The sequence below is a fragment of the Scleropages formosus genome, chromosome 1 (assembly GCF_900964775.1).
Source record: "Scleropages formosus chromosome 1, fSclFor1.1, whole genome shotgun sequence".
NCBI lineage: Eukaryota > Metazoa > Chordata > Actinopteri > Osteoglossiformes > Osteoglossidae > Scleropages > Scleropages formosus.
This window is the reverse complement of record NC_041806.1, coordinates 21,868,209-21,880,826: the sequence shown is the minus strand read 5'-3', so window position 1 is coordinate 21,880,826 and position 12,618 is coordinate 21,868,209.

The window sequence follows — 12,618 nt, the reverse complement described above, 5'->3', positions numbered from 1 at the left end:
TGCACCACCACACCCCCTCAGTAGTTCAAAATATGAAATAATAAATTAATAAAATCATGTTTCATGTGAAGTGCCCCTATGCATTCCCAAACTGCACCAGTACACCTCGGCTTCACTTCCATGCAAAATCTGACTCCAATGGAAACCTGTACTTATGTAAGTTCCTGAGATGTATCCCTTCGGTTTCTTCAGTGCATCCTGGTGTCACAGTCACCTGAAAGCCAGTACATATGTCACTGAGACATGCAGCCTATTTTGCACGTGTAACATCCTGGTAGTTTCGATCCATATTCATTATACCAGGCCTCAAAGGATGTGGCTGAAATATGCAGTGGGTCTCTGAACTCTGAGTCTACATGGTCTCAAATCAATGAAAGAAATTAACCAGGTGGAAAAACACTTCAACAGGTGTCATATTTATCACTCCAGAAAGTGCAAACTGAAGGACACAAAGATTGAGGACTGGTTGAGGAATTGTCTTCAATTCCTCTTTGGGGCCAGCAGACTTCACTACTAAGAGGGCAGTTCTCTCAGTTATGGTATAACATGTTATCATATCAACAGCAAATGAGAATATATCTTTTAGTGTCAGCATCACTGAAGGCCCTTGTATGGGCTGCCTGGTAGCGTAGTTGTTAGAATTGCTGCCTTTGGGCCCAAAAGTCGAAGGTTTGCATCCCACCTCCAGCTGAAGAATCCCTGAACAAGGACCCTCCCCTTAATTGATCCGATAAAATTACCCAACTGCATAAATTGGTAATAACTGTAGGTAGCTTAACATCTTAAGCCACTTTTGGAGAAAAACATCAGACCAATGAATAAATGTAAATGTATTTAGATAAAACAGGGGTTGTCTGCTGTCTCTTGTCAACAAACACTAAGACAAATGAATACACACATGACAAACACATCACTTTATACACCACCTTTACGGAGATTATAAGTTCTACTGGCTCATTCCCCAGGAAAATGTGTTCTGTCCACATACTGGTCCACACCTCTTATGGCAAGGTTTACTCCTCCACTCATTCCAATGATTTTAGGATATGAAGACAGATTTCTATTTAAAAATTAAAGAAAAAAGTTCATGCATTCTAGTCCAGCAGTATATAACTAGAGAGGTAACATAAAAATATGTTCTAAGACTGTGTTCATAATGCAACAGTGGCCTTGCTCATACAGAAAAGGAGAAAGATTTAATGAGTAACTCCTACACAACTGAAGACAGCACAGTTACTTCACAAACTGATAAGGACCAAATTGTTCTTGCTCCCCTAAAAACACTCAAACACAACACAATACATTTAATGGTACTTTAATTCATATGAATTCATAGGTGGAAACTCCCAAATTAGCTAGTGAAGTTTTCACTCTGGCATCAAGTAATGCATTACTAAAATCCTATAAATTGCTTTTTTATTTCGATTTACATGTACTGCACATTCATGTATTTAGCAAACATTATATGACCTTTTGCACAGAGCCAGATTTGAAGTCTTTGTAATTTGATGGTGGAACTGATGTAGAGACTTCAAGGAAATGCTGATATTTCCATCAGCAGGGAAGCGAGCTGCCAAAAAGCAGATGAAAAACAGATAAAGGAAGCCCCACAGTTCCTTTCTTCTATGAAAGAAGAAATAAAAATATTCTAGGGATTCCCCTAATGAGCAAGACACGTATTCTTTATTTAGGGCTTCCATGATAACAAAAAATGGGCAGGCGCAAAAAACATTTATACTTGCAAGGCAACCAGTGAAGGTGTTGAACAGGATGGCATAACACTCCGCTCAGCAGCTGATCCATTTCTTTGAATTTGCTGCCTTTTTGTTTTTCAAGAACTTATCTTTTATGAGGAATGTAGTGGGTTCATTCTATGTGTTGTGGAATTTGAAATTCAATGACCTTCATTCAGGGTTTCAAGAAACATCCTTTACTTTTTCACTCTGTTTCACATTCAGAGCAGAATGCTGCCCAGAGTTATGGCAGCAAACCATCAGTCTGTTGGTGTTTTCAGCCACAGATCCTTAAGTTGTAGTGTAGCCCACGGAATGCATGCCTAAATGTGCAGTAAACAATCCTTGGTGACTTCATTTACATCATCTTCATCTACACTTTGATGCAGAGAAGTTCATTCATCCCTTGAGCTGAAGACTCCTCTGGGCAATAGGAGCACCAACCTGACATACCCCAATGCTATTTTGGGTTATGGATGGCTTTCTAGAACTCTGAGCTTGTCTGACACAGTATGAATGATGATTACACATGGCCTGCAGTTGTGGGGCCTCCCTTGGCCCTTGTTAAAACAGAAGAGCGGGTCATAGTTGGGAACTGTAGGCCCAATCCCTTGCAGGGATGTGTTCTGCACCTGGAATATCAGGGATGAAAATGCTGTGAAAACCAGCACCAAGGGATGCATCCCGCCATCCCGCAAACATGAAAGAAAGCTGAGGGCAATCGAGGTCAGAGAAGATGCCAAGCCTGGCTTAGTAATTGAGATTGTTCTCTTTTCCTAAACTTCTTAACACGCCAAGGTGTTTCACCTGTGACCAGCAAGCCATCTCACCTCACACAGGAGTCCTCTTAAGTTGTTTCATTTTCACAAAGTCTTCTGAGCAGTTTCTCATCCTGGCGTCATCCAGTGCTATTGGCAGGCCACGGGGTGGCCGTCTGTGAAGAGATTTACGAACTTCTCTAGAGCAATTCCCAAGAAGGATTGCTGAATGAACCAAGTGGAAACATGGCTCACTCACTTGTGAATGTGGGCCACAGCACATACCTCAAATTATTAAATTAGAAGGCCTGAGGCATGTCTTTGGTTAGCAGGTTGAGTGGTTTGGAATCTTCCCACCAACGTTTCCCATGTGGCCCAGCTTTTCACCACACACCCTAGTCAGTTCTCGTTGTTGAACCATCTGGATCTTGTAGGTTAGGAACAAAAAATGATCTGAGTCTTTCCATTTCCTAATACAATGCTTATAATTTATTTGTGGTTGCCTGCTGCGGAATAGCTTGCTCAAGTCCATTATTCTTTTTTAGATATTTGGAAGGAGCTCATGACAAGCAGTCCATTATTCTTGCATCAACACCCAGGGACAAGTACAGAGAAACATGATGCAATAAACATGAAGCCTAAATAAAAAGCATGTGACATTATATACTCTGATGTAGAATTAAATTTTGAAAAAACATATTTAAGTCAAATAATTCAAGGATCGCTTGACCTCATTCAAAAAACTTATCTGAAAATCAAATTATGAGCCTACTGAAAATACAACATTTACATACAATTTCTCTGCAGATCAGGTTTTATTTGTTTAACACCAATCCAAAAAAGAAACACTTTTGCTCCGTAACTGGCAGAACTTCAGGACAACTGTTAAACAAAAAGTCTGAAAAAAAATGTTTGCACTGTTATATTCAAAAATTCTAATTAGAACATTTTGATAAATTATAACTAGAACATTTCTGAGAATGGCAAAGGATCAGCCACCCTGTTTAGTGTTCATGTTGACACATCAAACAAAGGGAGAGGATGCATTTATGGGAAAAACACTGAAATGCAAGCACAAAAACACAGGTGATTCACTTGTTTGTCAGCGTGTGACGAACAGAATATCAGCTCGGTTCTTCAGTGGTTTTAATTATTTTATTTCGTGTTTGCGTACATCTGTGGGAAACTGATCGATTCAGTTGTTCCCTGATGACACATGGTCTTGTTAATGGGTGTGTGCCTTATGCAAGCCATTGTCTTACATGGTTCTTCACACTTGTGTCACAGAAAGAGGAGGAGAAGTGTAGGCTATGACCTTCTCTGGGCACCACTGGGCCCAGAATCAAATGAAAAAACCCCTAACCTTTGTGGCAAATAAATCACAACAAAATAATATTACACACTAGACCTTGAGATGGAAAACAGACTCTGGGCAGAAATTTGCTGTGGTGTGTCATTTCACAACATTCTGCAAAACACTGTCCCACATTCTGACGTACTTTATTACACCATCCCTTGGACAAATTGGAAAAACAATCAAGGTTGAAAACAATAACAGAAGTGTTGAATAATATCCATAGCATCAGCATTTCCCAGCTGACAGTGCATGAGGTTACTCAAGAAATCTGCAGAAAACAGTTACAGTACAGTAAAACCTTAAAGGATGTAGATTGGGAAATAAGGCAAATATGTAAAAACAAAGGACATGCCAAATTTTCTGTTTTTCGACTTTGTTTCAACCCAAACCAGAGCAAATTCATACTGTATGCATCTGAATTGCATGTTACACAGAAGTATTCCAAAAGACCCAATGATTGAATGACAAACTAAATTAAGACAAATTCAGAGATTTGTTTCCTGGGATATGAGTTCAGGAAGAATAAATCAATTTAGGCAATTTTAACAACCCGGTTAAACTTCAGTTAAGGGCAGCAGGTGGCATAGTGGTTACTTCTGCTGTCTTTGGGCTCAGAGACCACAGGTTTGAATGCTCCATCCTGCTGTAGTACCCCCTGGGAAAGGTACTAAGCTGAAATTACCTGTAATTACCCAACTGTATAAATGGATAAACTATTGTAACTAGTTTAACATTGTGACTTCCTTTGGAGAAAAGTACCAGCTAAATGAATAAATGTTATTTCCACAGTGTTTCACAACTGAAACATTGCAATAATGAAGGTGCACGGAGCCCTGCAGCACTACACACATTGCTGAAGAACACTCTGGGGTTCATTAGGATTTGTTAGGGTTTATTGATGGCAGTCAGGTATCATGGCTATGATAGAACTTAACTTCTCCTTTCCACAGCAACAGTGAGGGCTGGCCTCTCTTCTCAAACACCTTGTGTCCTAAGGGGTTTTCCAGACTCTTGAACTTTTCTGGGCCTGTTCTGCTCAATGCCAATTCTGTGGACCTTTTCCCCCAATGCAGGAATCCCCACATTTAGCAAGAACTTCAACCAAGCACAAAGACGAGAGCCTTAGAGCCATGTTGGAATGCCCATCTGGCAGATCTTTAGAAAGGACCAACAGCGAGCACATTAAGTCACACTAATAAGCTAAAAAACAGAGAGGTTGCAAGTCTGCAATAAAACAAAAATCACAGGTCTGAATAATTAAATGAGGAAAATCTTTGAGCTCGTTCAGTATTACAGTGGACCATGTATCTGAAGGATGATAGCTAAGGGAAAGGTGAGGTCAGTGAACATGTAAAAGTAACCATTAGCTCTTGACATTTGTTCAGGAAACGACAAAAAAATAACTAAAATGGGGCAACGACATACTGGATGAAAGAAAACACTCATTAAAAGCAATGTTGTTTGTAAGTAATCTACTATGAGGTTGGTCATTGGCTCTCACAAGTCATAAAATTACACTGTCCAAGTCATTATATTTACAGCTACTCATTTAGCTCATGCTTTTCTCCAAAGTGACTTACATTGCTAAGCTGCCTACAACAATTTATTCATTTATACAGCTGGGTAACTTTTTTAACTGTATCAATTCAGGTTAAGTACCTCGCTTAAGGGTACTATGGCATTAGACGAGTTTCAGACCTGTAACCTTTGGATCTGAAAGGAGCAGCTGTACACTATGCTATCAGATGCTGCTCTTTTGTTGTGTAGCGGATTTTTTTTGTTCTTTTTGGAGTTGTACCCTTAATACCATAAAGAAAAAAGGGTTATGTGTTCCTGTGGAGACTTTAAGACATTTTTTGGATAATGAGACTTTCCATAAACAAAACACACCCTACACAAGGGCCAATACAGATCAGGAAATACCATCCATCCATCCATTTTCTATCCCGTTTGTCCTAGTAGGGTCACGGTGGCAACAGGGAGAGCAGAGAGGCCCACCAACTCCTGTCCCCCTCAACTTCCTCTAGCTCAGCCTGCAGGATCCCTAGCCGTTCCCAGGCGAACTGTGAGATATAATCCCTCAAGTGGGTCCTGGGCCAACCTCGGGACCTCGTCCCAGTTGGCTGTGCCTGGTGTACCTCCAAAGGGAGGCGCCCAGGGGGCATCCTTATTAGATGCCCAAACCACCTCAACTGGCTCCTCTCAATGTGGAGGAGTAGCAGCTCTACTCTGAGTTCCTCCCGGATGTCCGGACTCCTCACCCTGTCACAGAGAGTGAGTCCCAACACTCTGTGGAGAAAACTCATTTCGGCTGCTTGTATCCACAATCTTATTGTTTCAGTCATTACCCAAAGTTCATAACCATAGATGAGGGTAGAGACGTAGATCGACCGATAAATGGAGAGAGTCGCCTTATGGCTCTGCTCTGCCTTCACCACTACAGTCCGGTACAGCAACCGCATTATTGCTGCCGCTGCTCCCAGTCTGCGGCCAATCTCACACTCCCTTCTTTCCTCACTCGTGAGCAAGACCCCAAGATACTTAAACTCCTCCACCAGGGGCAAATTCTCTTCCCTTACCTGGAGGGGGCATGTCATCCTTTTCCATGAGAGAACCATGGACTCAAACTTTGAGGTGCTGATCCTCATCCCAACCGCTTCACACTCGGCTGCAAACTGTTCCAGTGCGTGTTGAAGGCAAGCATGTGACAGTGCCAAAAGACAACATCATCCGCAAAAAGCAGAGACATCATCTTTCGACTCCCACACAGAATGCCCTCCTGACCTCGACTGCCTCTTGATATCCTTTCCATGAAAACCACAAACAGGAGTGGAGACAAGGCACAACCTTGGCGGAGTCTAACACCCACATTGAGCAGGCTTGACTTTATGCCGAGTATGCGGACACAGCTTTCGCTCAGCATGTACAGAAACCGAATGGCCCGCAGTAGTGGGCCCGGTACTCCGTACTCCTTAAGCGCCTCCCACAGAATTTCCCAAGGGAACACGGTCATAGGCCTCCGCCAATTCCACAAAACACATGTAGATTGGATTAGCGAACTTCCATGCCCCTTCAATTATCTATGAGAGGGTAAAAAGCTGGTCCACTGTTCCATGGCCAGAGCGGAATCCATATTGTTCCTCTTCAATCCGAGGTTCAACTATCGGCCAGAGCCTCCTTTCCAGCACCGTGGCATAGAATTTCTCAGGGAGGCTGAGAAGTGTGAAACCCCGATAGTTGCCACACTCTCCAGTCCCGTTTCTTAAAGATAGGGACCACCACCCCAGTTTGCCAATCCAAAGGCACTGTCCTCGAGGTCCATGCAACACCGCAGAGGTGTGTTAGCCATGACAGTCCTACAACATCCAGGTCCTTAAGCAGTTCCGGGCAAATCTCATCCACCCCTGGTGCTTTCCCACCGTGGAGCTTACAAACTACCTCATTGACTTCCACCAAGGAAATGGACTCTGACAGCCCGGAAGCCTCTGGCCCTGACTCCTGTAAGGGAGGCATATCACTCAGGTTTAAGAGTTCCTCAAAGTGCTCCTTCCATCTCCCGACAATGTCCTCATCAGACGTTAGAGTTTCTCCACTCTCGCTGAGCACAGCCTCAGCGAAGCTCCTCCGACCCCTTCTGAACTGCAGGATGGTTCTCCAGAACCTTTTTGAACATGACTGATAGTCATTTTCCATGGCCTCTCCAAACTCCTCCCATGCACCAGATTTTGCCTCAGCAACCGCAGCCACTGCTGCCTTTTTCGCCTGCCGGTACCTGTCTGCTGAGTCAGGAGTCCCCAGAACCAACCAGGCCCTAAAGGCCTCCTTCTTCAGCTTGACTGCTTCCCTCTGCACCAGTGTCCACCAGCGGGTTCTCGGGTTGCCGCCCTGGCTGGCATCAACCAGCTTTTGGCCACAGCTGTGCCCGGCTGCTTCCACAATGGAGCTTTTGAACAGGGTCCATTCAGACTCTATGTTCCCTACCAACTCTGGGACACGGGAGAAGCTCTCCTGGAGGTGCGAGTTAAAATCATTCCAGAGAAGGTCCTCTGACAGTCGTTCCCAGCGCACCCTCATTAAACCCCTGGGCCTACCGGGTCTGTCCATCAGTTTTCCCCACCATCTGATCCAACTCACCACCAGATGGTGATCAGTTGACAGCTCAGCACCTCTCTTCACCCGAGTGTCAAGAACATTTGGCCTCAAGTCAGAAAAAACGACTACAAAGTTGATCATTGACCTTTGGCTCAAGGAGCTCTGGTACCAAGTACACTTATGAGCATCCTTGTGTTCGAACATGGTGTTTGTCATGGACAAACCATGACTAGCACAGAAGTCCAATAACATTTCACCATTCGGGTTCAGATCGGGCAAGCCGTTCTTCCCAATCACCCCCGCCAGATTTCCCAGTCATTGCCAATGTGAGTGCTGAAGTCCCCCAGCAAGACTATGGAGTCTGTAGTGGGGCCTTGTCCAGAACCCCACCCACCCTCTCCAAGAAGGTCAAATACTCTGAACTGCTGTTTGGTGCATAAGCACACACAACAGTCACAATTTTCCTCTCTGGGACCCTAAGTCGCATTGATGTGACCCTCTTGTCCACCAGGATAAAGTGCAACTGTATGGAAGCCAGCTAGGGGCTTGTGAGTAACTCCACACCTGCGTGGCGTCTCTTACCCCGTGCAACTCCTGAATAGGAAAGGGACCACACCCTATCGAAGAGTTTGGTTCCAGAGCCAACACTGTGAGTGGAGGTGAGGCCAACTATATCTAGTTGGTATCTCTCAACTTCCGGCGCCAATCCCGGCTCCTTCCCCGCAATGAGGAAGGAGCCGGAACTGGTGCGGGAGATTGAAAGATACCAACTATCAGATCCAGATCAGGAAATACATTCACACACACACACACACACACACACACACACACACACACACACACACACTTTCAGAACCGCTTGTCCCATACAGGGTCACGGGGAACCGGAGCCTACCCGGCAACACAGGGCGTAAGGCCGGAGGGGGAGGGGACACACCCAGGACGGGACGCCAGTCCATCGCAAGGCACCCCAAGCGGGATTCGAACCCCAGACCCACCAGAGAGGAGGACTGTGGTCCAACCCACTGCACCACCGCACCCCCTGCTGAAATACATTCAGTTTAATTCAATTTACATTTATAAAACACACTTCTCAACAAAGCACCACAGAGCATTGAACAATTGCTACTGACAGTGACATGTAAGTGACAATAAAAGAAAGCGAAGAGACAGCGAATCCAGGAGGTAGTTTGCTCGTCTACTGTTCAGAAGTCAGGCAACTGAGGAAATGAAAACAAAAAATGGGAGATGGGAGAAAAACAAGCCTCAGCTACACAGAGCAGTATGTTCTCAAGTGAAAGATGGAATCCAGTGTGTTGGGATCCTGAAAGAAAGAGAAAAGCTGTAGTTTGGTGGTTAGACTGTTGAACAGTGAGTTCAGTATGTTTCTGGCTAAAAGCACATACTTCCCAAAAACTTACATAAAGGTTCTTGTAAAAGTTTTTCTCATGAATTTCATTAATAGTCTTATTAGTGGCAAACACAAAGGCAATGTAGCACAAAACTAAAGGCATTGAGGGGACAAAGAGAAACGCTATAATGTGCCTCCATTTGCTTTAACAGCAGCTTGAAATAGGATCATAAAGGGCTGTTCTTGCTCCTGCCGTCAAGGATGATTAACGCAAATAAACCTTATGTGGAAAAAAATAAAGGTTCCCTTTGTCCTTTTCAAGCCCGGGTAAAGGGTGCGCAGCGTTTCGGATCATATGGAAACATTAATCTTTTTACAAAGGGATATTCTGACGTGCAGAGCAGCAGCTCAGATGGCATAATGGCCTGAGTGAAAGGGGCCACTCTGAAGAATGGAGTACTTCACCTGGATTTCTTCTGTGCAAAAGTGAAAAGAAAAAACTACTACAGTAAAATTGCAAAATAAGTTTAAAACCTTTCAATGTTTCCTTAATTTTTTTCCCCTGGTTATCAAGACCACACATTTAACGCTCACAGTGAAAACGGATCTTTGGTCACATGGTGTGAGCACAAGCCCCATCACACACACATGGGTAGATATGGGAACAAACCCATACATCGATGGTCCATGTCTCACATGCGTGTGGTTAGTTGGACGTAAATGGCTACCTGCTTATAATCGATTGAATGTGATGTTATTCAGTTAATCAAAATCCGTTTAATTTTTGAGACGTCGGGAACAATGGAAGCAAATAATTAAACTGACAATTTATATGCATCTCTCCCATTGATAATGTTACTGAACCACTGAACAATTGTAGCACCACATAACCAATATAAACTGTACATCGAAATTTACGTTGAGTGCACAGTTAACATGTGAGCCATGACACGACTATCTGGCACAACATATTGACCTGCCAGTCGTTGGTAATTGCTTCCAGTAGAGGACAAGTGTTGCTGCAGTTACAGTACTGGAAATAATTTGCAGGATTAATAAGATTTCTCATTTGCCACAAGTCATTCTGTGCGTCCTCCGGACTCCTCCTTTGGGATCCCCCCACGTTTGCTAATTTCTCACCATGTACTCCACAGCTTTGGAAGCAAAGACCGTTTTTCCACTAATTTTCTCCGTGATGTATTTCTCGGAACATTGGTCCTGACAAGGTGGGTCGGCGGCCACGATGCCGTGCTCGGAAAGTCGCCCGCGGCTTTGCAGAAGGACGCAAGCGCACTTTTGGTAACGGGGAGAAGTCTGATGCCATCATCAAGGACATGCTCAGTGATTTGAGGGATTATTAACAGTGAGAGTACGGCTTTAGGTGGATTAAAGATTCCTGTGTAATAACAAGATTAATAAAATTTGTATCAATATGACCGACAAGCCTTCATTATTGTTGGACGTAGGGGTCATGGGGCCTAACACGATGTACTGGGTGACATGTCCCATTACTGATTACACTTCCTCTGGTGCTGAAAAGAACCTCCAGGCCATTTGTCTGATAACGGGAGCCAGAGATAAACACAGATGTGGCTGCACTACAAAGTAAAAGTCCTATTATGAGCAATGACAGGCAGCCGATGATGTGCCAGAGAGTTTAATTGTCGCTGGAGAAAGACGGCCGACCTGAAAAAGTCCCTTGTTTCTAAATCTGCGCTCTGTTGCACATGGACTAAATTTTGGCCGCGGGAGCCTATTTTCCAGCCTCTGTAGGACAATTAACAACAGACACAGGTGCCACGATGCCGCTCAAGAGCCTCATTTAGATTTCCCTTGGAGAAAACGCAGCACTAGTCCAAACAATGATTCTTTACGTTTTCTTTACCATGTCTGATGTGTGTTGGAAGTCGAACGACAGCATTAAGTAATGAATCCGTTTGACTAATATCACTACATTGCTGAAGGCCTCAGACATCTGATGAAAACTTTTTTTAATCCAAATAAAGCACAATTTGAGAAGATTAATGGTGCAGAAACAATATGAGTCATGACTGCATCACCTAGGTACCTGAGTGCAATTTGTTTATGGAAAATATTTTAAAAAGTAGGTTCACAGTTGGGGGGGTGTGGTGGCACAGGGGGTTTGGCCAGGACCTTCTCTCTGGTTGGGTCTGGGGTTCGTGTCCTGCTTGGGGTGCCTTGTGATGGACTGGCGCCCTGTCCTGGGTGTGTTCCCTCCACCTCCAGCCCTGCGCCACGTGTTGCCGGGTTAGGCTCCAGCTCGCCGCGACCCAGCTTGGGACAAGTGGCTTTAGCAAAGGTGTGTGTGTGTGTGTTTAGAGTTCAGTTCCCCAAGGGTCCCCTTTTTGTTACCCTTGAATCAAGTGAAGCTTGACAGAAACTGCTGTTTATCTATACAAATATTTCTGCGCTCTTAAGAAAACAGCAGAATATGAAACACTAAAGGTTTTTTTGTCCCATATTTTTACGTTTCTAGTGTGTCAATATTGCTTAATGGCCTGTATCGGAAGATGTATGCACTTCGCAGATGCATGCTGCTTGCAGGGCGCAGATAAATGAGGTACACAGCTTCCTCTGGGCATGCTGCGTGTCCAGGCCCAGCCAATCAGTTCTCCGAAATGTCCATCAGGGGACCGAGAGACATGGCAGCGACCTTCAGAGGCCCACGAGGAAACGGTCTCGCTGTAATCGCGTGCAGGTGACCAACACACACACCCAGCATATCACTGGAAAAACAGCTGAGGAGCCATACATCTTGAAAAGCCATTTTCATTTTCCATAACGTCTCCAGCTCTGTTATATAACAGCCGTCCGGCATGAGGATCTGACTGCCAGGCAGCTCACGAAGGACAAAAGCAGGCTGACGCACAGCGGTATGGTGAAATCAACGCTAACATTTCAAATATAATTTTCTACGCAATAAACACGTGTTCTCAGCAATCTATTAACAGCTTTTACCACGTTAATGTTTATCGTGGTCATTGCTCTGTGGATCCACTTTCATTAACCGCTCGTCCTGATCAGGGTCATGGGGGTCCAGAGCCTATTCTGGAATCACAGAGTGTAAGGCTGAAGGGGCGTACAGCCTGGGCAGGGAAATTTAAATAATGTACTGGTTTAACAATGCAATACTGTGATGAAAGAATGAAGGGAAGAACCATATTAAATTCTTTTGTGGCTAAAAGTCCCAAACACTGCATTCTGTACTGAACACATCTGTCCATTACCTTTCCCTCCCTTTACCTTCCCTTCAGTATCATTTCTGCAGTTAACATAGGCTGTGATTTTTTTGTGTCTTATGAAGAA